A 9,624-nucleotide genomic window follows, 5' to 3' on the forward strand; every position below is an offset into this window, starting at 1 on the left:
CAAACTTGCAAGACGACCTCTCGGGAGTCGATGGGATGATCCACTTCCATGTTGTTGCCTTGGTTACCCGACATGTTCAGAAGAAATCCTTGTAGTATAAACGAAATATCTAGGGTTTCGACGTTCAGTGTTTGGATTATCGCCGGGAGATAGAGAGAGAAGAATATGAACAGTTGCTTATGAAAATGAAATTGAGGGATAGTCGGCTTGTAGCGGGAAATTGAAATTATATCAACTAGTCATGGAAGCGAATAAATATTCGTTCGATATCGTAAATTCATAAAAAAAAAATAAAAAAAAAATGTAAAATGAAAACTATTCATAGAAGCGAAGATTTATTCGCGGAATGTAAATGCGCGGGTAAGTGAATTTACATGACAGGCAAGTTGGCTTCTCATGGGAGGGGAGGTGGTTTTACATGAACGTCAGGCTAAAATTATTTGAAAATAAGAAATCTTCGCTTTCAATCGTCTACTCGAAAAACAAAATTCAAGCGAATATTTGGTCGTTTACTGATTGTCAATTTAAATTAATTACATTAACATTTATTAATAAACGGAAAAAAAATAAAAAAAATAAAAATACCCAAGGAATTGAAGCGAAGCTTTGTTCGGTTGCTGCATGTCATCTTCAATTAATTGAATTAATATTTAATAAACGGAAATATAAAATCCATGTCATTGTGGTCTTTACATAGACGGGTAAGTGTCTTTCCATGGTAGGCAGGCGGTCTTCTCATGGGTGGGTTGGGGGGTTTACATGATGTTTTTATTAAAATTAATTGAAGCAAATATATCTTCGCTCCAGAGTGTCTCGAGGCAAAAAAATTTAAATAACAAAATTAAATAAAATTAAAAAAATATATATAAATTAATTGAATTAATATGTAATAAACGGAAATATAATTATTAAAATTAATTGAAGCAAATATATCTTCGCTCCAGAGGGTCTCCAAGACCAAAAAATGAAATAAAAAATTAAATAAAATTCCTAGAAAAAAATTGAATGAATTAATTGAAGCGAATATTATATCGCTGCATGTGTTTTTTAATAAATTAAATTAATATTTAATAAACGTAAATATAATATCCCTGTCAATTCGATCTTTACATGGACGTGTAAGTGTATTTTCATGAACGGCAGGCGTTCTTCTCATGGGTGGGTATGCGGGGTTTACATGAGGGTCATGGCAACGGGCGTGTAGATCAGAGCGAAGATATCTTATCTGTTTATCATCTGAATATTATATTATTTCCTGGCGTTAAAAGGCGCTTCCGTTAACGGCGTCTGGTGTGAACCCGGGCCTAAACCCGGATTCCGGATTCTCCCTCCCTCCGTCTCCTGCCCAGATTGATTTATTATTAAAATAATAATGCTGCAATCTGATTGGTCCGCCACAGGGGAACACGACAATCGGTAGCAGAAGATCTGAACTGGAAAATATGATATTAATAAAAGTTCTGGCATCATTATATATAGTCCAGAATTTGTTGTGAAAGTTACAACAATTTGTGAAGTTCTAATTTAGTTATCATTTTCTAAATCATTATGTAACTTAACCAATTTTCTAAATAAAAATGTTCACTTTCTCCTCTCGAATTAGTGTACCAACAACGAGTCTTCCTCTTTCCATTAAAAAATAAAAGCTTGTCAAAAGGGGAAAGACTTGCATATATAAATATACAAATAAAAGTCAAGCATGATCAACAACCTCTTTTCAAACGATAACAAAAAAGAACTTTTAAACTATAGTAGGATTGTGTGGATCGCAACAGCGGTATCTTGTAAGAGACTTTATGGTAAAGCAATCTTCGTGCTTGGCTCATAAATCTATAAAAGAATCTCGCAGCTGCAAAAAAAGAGGTAAAAAGATCATTCGCGAGATGCAATCGCGAGATGCATTTGCAAGACGCAACCGTGAGACGCATTCAGTGTCGGACCTGAGATTTCAAGGCCTGAGCCGAACACAAAACTTGGTGTCCTCAAAGCTTAATATTCATACATATATTTTTTTATCGATTTAAGTATAATAGTATTTGTAACATGAATTTTAAAAATAAAATATCATCAAAATAATATGTCATAAGTAAATACTAAAAAAACAAAGAAGATCCAAACAAAATATAAAATTCATGTTCCGAACTAGTACATAGTCACTTGAATATTACTCGTCTCGTATTTTTTGAAGCGAAAGTATTGATCAAGTTTGCATAATCAACTTTCTCAATATTTTTTTTCTCGATAGATAACATAGCTAACCCATTTAGTATTTTTGTGACATAGTTGATCAAAGATAAGTTTTAATAAACTTCAATTTGGAAAAACTTCTTTCCGCAGATGCAACAGTAACTGGTATAGTCAGCAAAACTCGATATGCGATATATGAATTTGGATAACAACCATCCATTGTTTTCAAATAATTCAGCACATCAATCACTCTTTTTGCTTCTCCGGGTAATGAATGTCTTAACAACTTTAGTTCTAGAAATAAATTTGATCCATCAACATCGAAGTGCCCATCATTTGTTAAAGAATTTTGAAGATTGACACATGAGCTCAAGAGACCATCATCATCAATAGACTTCAACTTCCAATCTTTGTATCCTTCGTTAGCCAGATAACCAAGTTTCGTCATGGTACTTTGAGTTTTGAATAACTTGCAACAAAAACAGAAGATATTGTCCATAGAAATAGAGTACACTAACCATCTTCTGTCACTTTTCTCACCATTTGTCAATTGTCTCTTATAATGTGATTGATTGAAATGTCTTTCAGTGTTATCAAGAAAAAACAAAATATTAGGACCACTTTCAACCAAAATATTATATCAACTAGTCATGGAAGCGAATAAATATTCGTTCGATATCGTAAATTCATAAAAAAAAATAAAAAAAAAATGTAAAATGAAAACTATTCATAGAAGCGAAGATTTATTCGCGGAATGTAAATGCGCGGGTAAGTGAATTTACATGACAGGCAAGTTGGCTTCTCATGGGAGGGGAGGTGGTTTTACATGAACGTCAGGCTAAAATTATTTGAAAATAAGAAATCTTCGCTTTCAATCGTCTACTCGAAAAACAAAATTCAAGCGAATATTTGGTCGTTTACTGATTGTCAATTTAAATTAATTACATTAACATTTATTAATAAACGGAAAAAAAATAAAAAAAATAAAAATACCCAAGGAATTGAAGCGAAGCTTTGTTCGGTTGCTGCATGTCATCTTCAATTAATTGAATTAATATTTAATAAACGGAAATATAAAATCCATGTCATTGTGGTCTTTACATAGACGGGTAAGTGTCTTTCCATGGTAGGCAGGCGGTCTTCTCATGGGTGGGTTGGGGGGTTTACATGATGTTTTTATTAAAATTAATTGAAGCAAATATATCTTCGCTCCAGAGTGTCTCGAGGCAAAAAAATTTAAATAACAAAATTAAATAAAATTAAAAAAATATATATAAATTAATTGAATTAATATGTAATAAACGGAAATATAATTATTAAAATTAATTGAAGCAAATATATCTTCGCTCCAGAGGGTCTCCAAGACCAAAAAATGAAATAAAAAATTAAATAAAATTCCTAGAAAAAAATTGAATGAATTAATTGAAGCGAATATTATATCGCTGCATGTGTTTTTTAATAAATTAAATTAATATTTAATAAACGTAAATATAATATCCCTGTCAATTCGATCTTTACATGGACGTGTAAGTGTATTTTCATGAACGGCAGGCGTTCTTCTCATGGGTGGGTATGCGGGGTTTACATGAGGGTCATGGCAACGGGCGTGTAGATCAGAGCGAAGATATCTTATCTGTTTATCATCTGAATATTATATTATTTCCTGGCGTTAAAAGGCGCTTCCGTTAACGGCGTCTGGTGTGAACCCGGGCCTAAACCCGGATTCCGGATTCTCCCTCCCTCCGTCTCCTGCCCAGATTGATTTATTATTAAAATAATAATGCTGCAATCTGATTGGTCCGCCACAGGGGAACACGACAATCGGTAGCAGAAGATCTGAACTGGAAAATATGATATTAATAAAAGTTCTGGCATCATTATATATAGTCCAGAATTTGTTGTGAAAGTTACAACAATTTGTGAAGTTCTAATTTAGTTATCATTTTCTAAATCATTATGTAACTTAACCAATTTTCTAAATAAAAATGTTCACTTTCTCCTCTCGAATTAGTGTACCAACAACGAGTCTTCCTCTTTCCATTAAAAAATAAAAGCTTGTCAAAAGGGGAAAGACTTGCATATATAAATATACAAATAAAAGTCAAGCATGATCAACAACCTCTTTTCAAACGATAACAAAAAAGAACTTTTAAACTATAGTAGGATTGTGTGGATCGCAACAGCGGTATCTTGTAAGAGACTTTATGGTAAAGCAATCTTCGTGCTTGGCTCATAAATCTATAAAAGAATCTCGCAGCTGCAAAAAAAGAGGTAAAAAGATCATTCGCGAGATGCAATCGCGAGATGCATTTGCAAGACGCAACCGTGAGACGCATTCAGTGTCGGACCTGAGATTTCAAGGCCTGAGCCGAACACAAAACTTGGTGTCCTCAAAGCTTAATATTCATACATATATTTTTTTATCGATTTAAGTATAATAGTATTTGTAACATGAATTTTAAAAATAAAATATCATCAAAATAATATGTCATAAGTAAATACTAAAAAAACAAAGAAGATCCAAACAAAATATAAAATTCATGTTCCGAACTAGTACATAGTCACTTGAATATTACTCGTCTCGTATTTTTTGAAGCGAAAGTATTGATCAAGTTTGCATAATCAACTTTCTCAATATTTTTTTTCTCGATAGATAACATAGCTAACCCATTTAGTATTTTTGTGACATAGTTGATCAAAGATAAGTTTTAATAAACTTCAATTTGGAAAAACTTCTTTCCGCAGATGCAACAGTAACTGGTATAGTCAGCAAAACTCGATATGCGATATATGAATTTGGATAACAACCATCCATTGTTTTCAAATAATTCAGCACATCAATCACTCTTTTTGCTTCTCCGGGTAATGAATGTCTTAACAACTTTAGTTCTAGAAATAAATTTGATCCATCAACATCGAAGTGCCCATCATTTGTTAAAGAATTTTGAAGATTGACACATGAGCTCAAGAGACCATCATCATCAATAGACTTCAACTTCCAATCTTTGTATCCTTCGTTAGCCAGATAACCAAGTTTCGTCATGGTACTTTGAGTTTTGAATAACTTGCAACAAAAACAGAAGATATTGTCCATAGAAATAGAGTACACTAACCATCTTCTGTCACTTTTCTCACCATTTGTCAATTGTCTCTTATAATGTGATTGATTGAAATGTCTTTCAGTGTTATCAAGAAAAAACAAAATATTAGGACCACTTTCAACCAAAAAGTCCTTAATATTTTGCATTTTGTCCCAATTTCCTGGATCATCAACATTTAAAGGAAACAAAATCTTTTGATTTATATCTCCATTAGTGTCACTTTTAGGCATACTTACATCGTTCTCATTTTCAGATTGTTTTGTGTCTTCATTGCGAAGTTCATTCAATTCACCATGTTCTCGATCATTCAACTTATCATCGATGTCATCCTGGTTCACTTGCTCTACTATTTAATCGCTTGTGAAATACTTATTAAGGCTTCCTACCTTATTTTAAATGAAAGCATCTTCTTTTTGTTTTTTCTTTCTTTTTTCTGCTCCAGACAATTGTTTTCTTATAGAAGACATGTTTGATAAAACTCTAAATGTTAATCTGCATTAAAAATTTATATATTTACTAGCATTCTATGAATCTATGATTAACCACAATATTGTACTTCCGTTATGCAATAATGCAAGATACATATTGTGAATCCACCATTCCACTACACAAGTCTTCAACAACAAAAAATAATCAAGTAAATCGAACCAAAATCTCACCAAATCGGAGGAAGAACTCTAGTGGGCAGTGACGCAGTGCCGAGAAACAAGGCTGAAACAAGCGAAAAAGGCCCAAGAGCTCGGGGAAGGAGACGACCGGGTTTTTTGCTCCGATTCCGGCAAGCTGGAGGATCGACGACGGACTTGGAGTTTGGGGAAAGTGTTTTTTTTTCTTTTTTCAGAATGCTTGTTCTTGTTTTTTTTCTTTTACCTTGATTTTGTTGATAAATGGTAATCATGCGATTCTTTTCTCCAAGTAAGATAATGTTTTTTATTTTTATTTTTTTGGATACAAATTAAGTTATGGCTTATCATTGATAGGTTATCAATTATTATTTATGAGCTTTTTAAAAATAAGCTCATAAACATATCATTATAATTTATTTTATTTTTTTGAAGATTTTGGTGCCCCAAAAATATTTGGGCCTAAGACAATTGCCTCACTTATTACACAGTAGGTCCGGGCCTGGACGCATTCGCGAGACGCAACCGGGAGACGCATTCGCGAGTCACAATCGCGAGATACATCAGTGAGACGCAACCATTCGTGAGACGCAATCAACAATCGCGACCGCTCCGCAAGGCAACATGAGACAACACCGCATCCAACTTCATCAACAAGGACCCCATCAACATTTGCATTCAATCAAGGCGAATCAATTAAACACAAAAATATTAAGCTATAAAGGAAATAAGGGTCAAATTAATCTATTTGCCATCGTCTTAGGGTTTAGAGCAGATAAGAGCGAGAATGGAAAGAAACAAATGATTTTTTTTTGGATTTTATAAGAGATGGGTTGCGAGACGCATTTGCGGTTGCGTCTCACAACGGGGATAATTTCGTCAAAAAAAATATAAAGTGGTCATCAGCGCAATAAAATTTATGCGCTGGTCACCCGAGCATTTAAAACCCTTTTTAGGATCATTTCGTCAAATTTCCCCTAGCAACAGTATTAACCCTGCCCACTTCAGTTTTTGTCACTGTTAGTACTGCCCTCAATAACTACTTGGGTTGGAACATCATTTTGTTTTGTAATAATTTTATTAATGTAAAATTTAACAAGATTTCAAATAAGAAAATGTCTAAAATGCTATGCTAAAACACAACAAACATAAATTAAGAATTTCGATTATCAACTTATTATTTAAATCGAGAGTAAAACGCAAAAAATTTCATAAACAGTTTACAAAAAAATGGGTGAAGATAAAAAAATCAGATAGTCTCATCCTTTACACGTTCGTTTTTTTATTGATGCAAAAGTTTAAAGAAGAAAAGATTTAATTATATCGATCCAAAACTTTTTCCTTAAAAAATTTTCATATTTTTTTTCCATAATATCCACCGCATAATATATATGATGCACTTTCCTTCATTGCTAATAACTTCTCTCGAGCATATTGAAATCCGTTGATCCCAAAATTTCATGAGGCATGATCCATGGATGATTGATAATGTTCTGAATAATGACCCAAATGAAGGAAGTCACAGGACAATAAAGGAGAATATGATTGGTCATTTCTTCGGTTTGAAGACAGAGACTGCATCGGTTAGCAAGGAAACAAATTTTCTTTTAAGTTTGTCGAGAGAAAGAATAACTACTTGAATAACCTCCCAAACAAAAAAAAAATGAATTCTGAAGGGAATCTTTGACTTCTAAAGCTTCTTTTAAGGATAGTGCTCATCAATTCCCTTTGGGATAGAGGCGTTATAAATGTAACTTGGCTAAATTTTAAGGGATCCCTTCAATGTGAAATTGTACCTAGACTCTGTAGAGATTGTGCTATTGATAAGGAGCAAAATAAGCATCGACAACGTTGCAGCCTTAGTAGTGAAGAGCATGTGGTTGGAAGTGGTTGACCAAATGATCTGTCCACCACCAATGAACCTCAATAATTGTGGCCCCTTCTTGTTAGAACAACATAAAGGGTTCTAAGAGAGTTTATATAGAGGAAGATTAAACAATAAGAGCAGACAAACATCGTCATCAGCTTCAATTCAATCTCCCTTCATGAAAACGCAAAAAGAATGGGACGTGAAAGAAGGCAATATGGTCAAAAGGCGGATATGGAGACAACATAGGTTGGGATAGCTAGATTGTAGTATTTGTTCATTATAATCTATGTTTTGTAATTTAATTTGATTGCCACCATTCAGAAACTTTTGGGTCTTTTGTTTGTTATCTTATAATCAAAACTAGGGTTTGTCTAGTTTTGATTATTGACCCCTCCCACTTTTGGGCCTTTTAATGAAATGATGTTAAACCGTTCCCCCCAAAAAAAAGGTTCTAAGATGCCACAGATCAGTCCGAAAGAGTTCAACATAGAAGTGAAGGAGGGATTCCCATAGTTTTGTCACGTGACCCTAAATGCTACAAACATAGTTAACTTTGTTGGTTAAAGGATCCATTCAAAATTCTCGTATTTGGATGAAACTGCTTTAGCCCATATTGTTGTCATCGTTAGGTATTTCCACCACCACTTACAAAGAAGTGAGTTGTTAAAGGAGATAAGGTCTTTAATTCTGAGTCCGTTCTCATGCTTATACTCTTAGTATTGTTCTAGTTAACTTACAGCCTCCGCCTTTTGATAAGAGCTTACTCTTTCAAAGGGCTAACATTTGTTTCATCTTCTCAATAATAGGGTTCTAAGTATCCATACTTATAATATTTGTGCCAAAAGGAAGACCAAGGTAATCAGATGGTAGAGATCCAATTTTGAAGCCCAATGTATCTACCAACACTTCAGATTTGAAATTAAGATTAAAAAAGAATGAGAATCCTTTTGAGGCAAACAAGATTAACCTTTGAAGGATTTGCTAAACAAAGAGTATCATCTTAAAAAAGGAGATGAATGATATTACAAGGCCTCATTATAATCCCGACATTTATGCTTGAGTAAAGACTAAGCATGGAAGATCGTTCGAAAAGTCTAGATAAGGGTTTCATAACGATTGTGAACAATAGGGGAGAAAGGTCGCATTGACGAAGGCCCCGTTGATAATAACTGAAAAACGAGGCTTGATAACACAAGTTATGATCCATCTTTTGCACTTGACACCAAAGTCCATTCGGTCCATCACATAGAAGAGGAAATCTCAATTTACGTGATCGAAATCATTTTCAATATCGAGTTTACAAAGACAACCCGAGACTTTTCTTCTAGAAATAGAGTACAAACCTTCGTTAACAAGTAGTGAGGCTTCAGTAATTTATCTCCATGGCACGAAGACCATCTGATTAGGAGAAATGATGTGAGGAGACACAATTTTGAACTGATTCGCAAGGTCAGGACAAGAACGTTATAGAAACTAAACTTGTAATTAAAAGAAGTTGGAATGTATGTACATAAGTATAAGTTAGTCTTGCCCCTATATAGATACTTCATACATAGATGGTGCATATGCATGGACTGCAAGTATTTTTAATCTTGTTTAGACGAATACAATTATATTACTTATTACTAATTATTTAGTCTTACTCTACTATTTCCCTAATCTATAATTATGGCTTTCCCAGTTCTTGATGATGAATAAAAGTTAAATGACTGGATATCCTGTCTGTTGGCATACTAATTATGCTGTATCAAAACATATTTAAACTTAGAAATATAATGAGTCAACTTTGTTTCATAATTTTGTTTTCAAAAATTAAATGAGAACTAGTCTACATCCCAGTCAT

Source organism: Impatiens glandulifera, chromosome 5, assembly GCF_907164915.1.
Source record: "Impatiens glandulifera chromosome 5, dImpGla2.1, whole genome shotgun sequence".
Classification (NCBI taxonomy): Eukaryota; Viridiplantae; Streptophyta; class Magnoliopsida; order Ericales; family Balsaminaceae; genus Impatiens; species Impatiens glandulifera.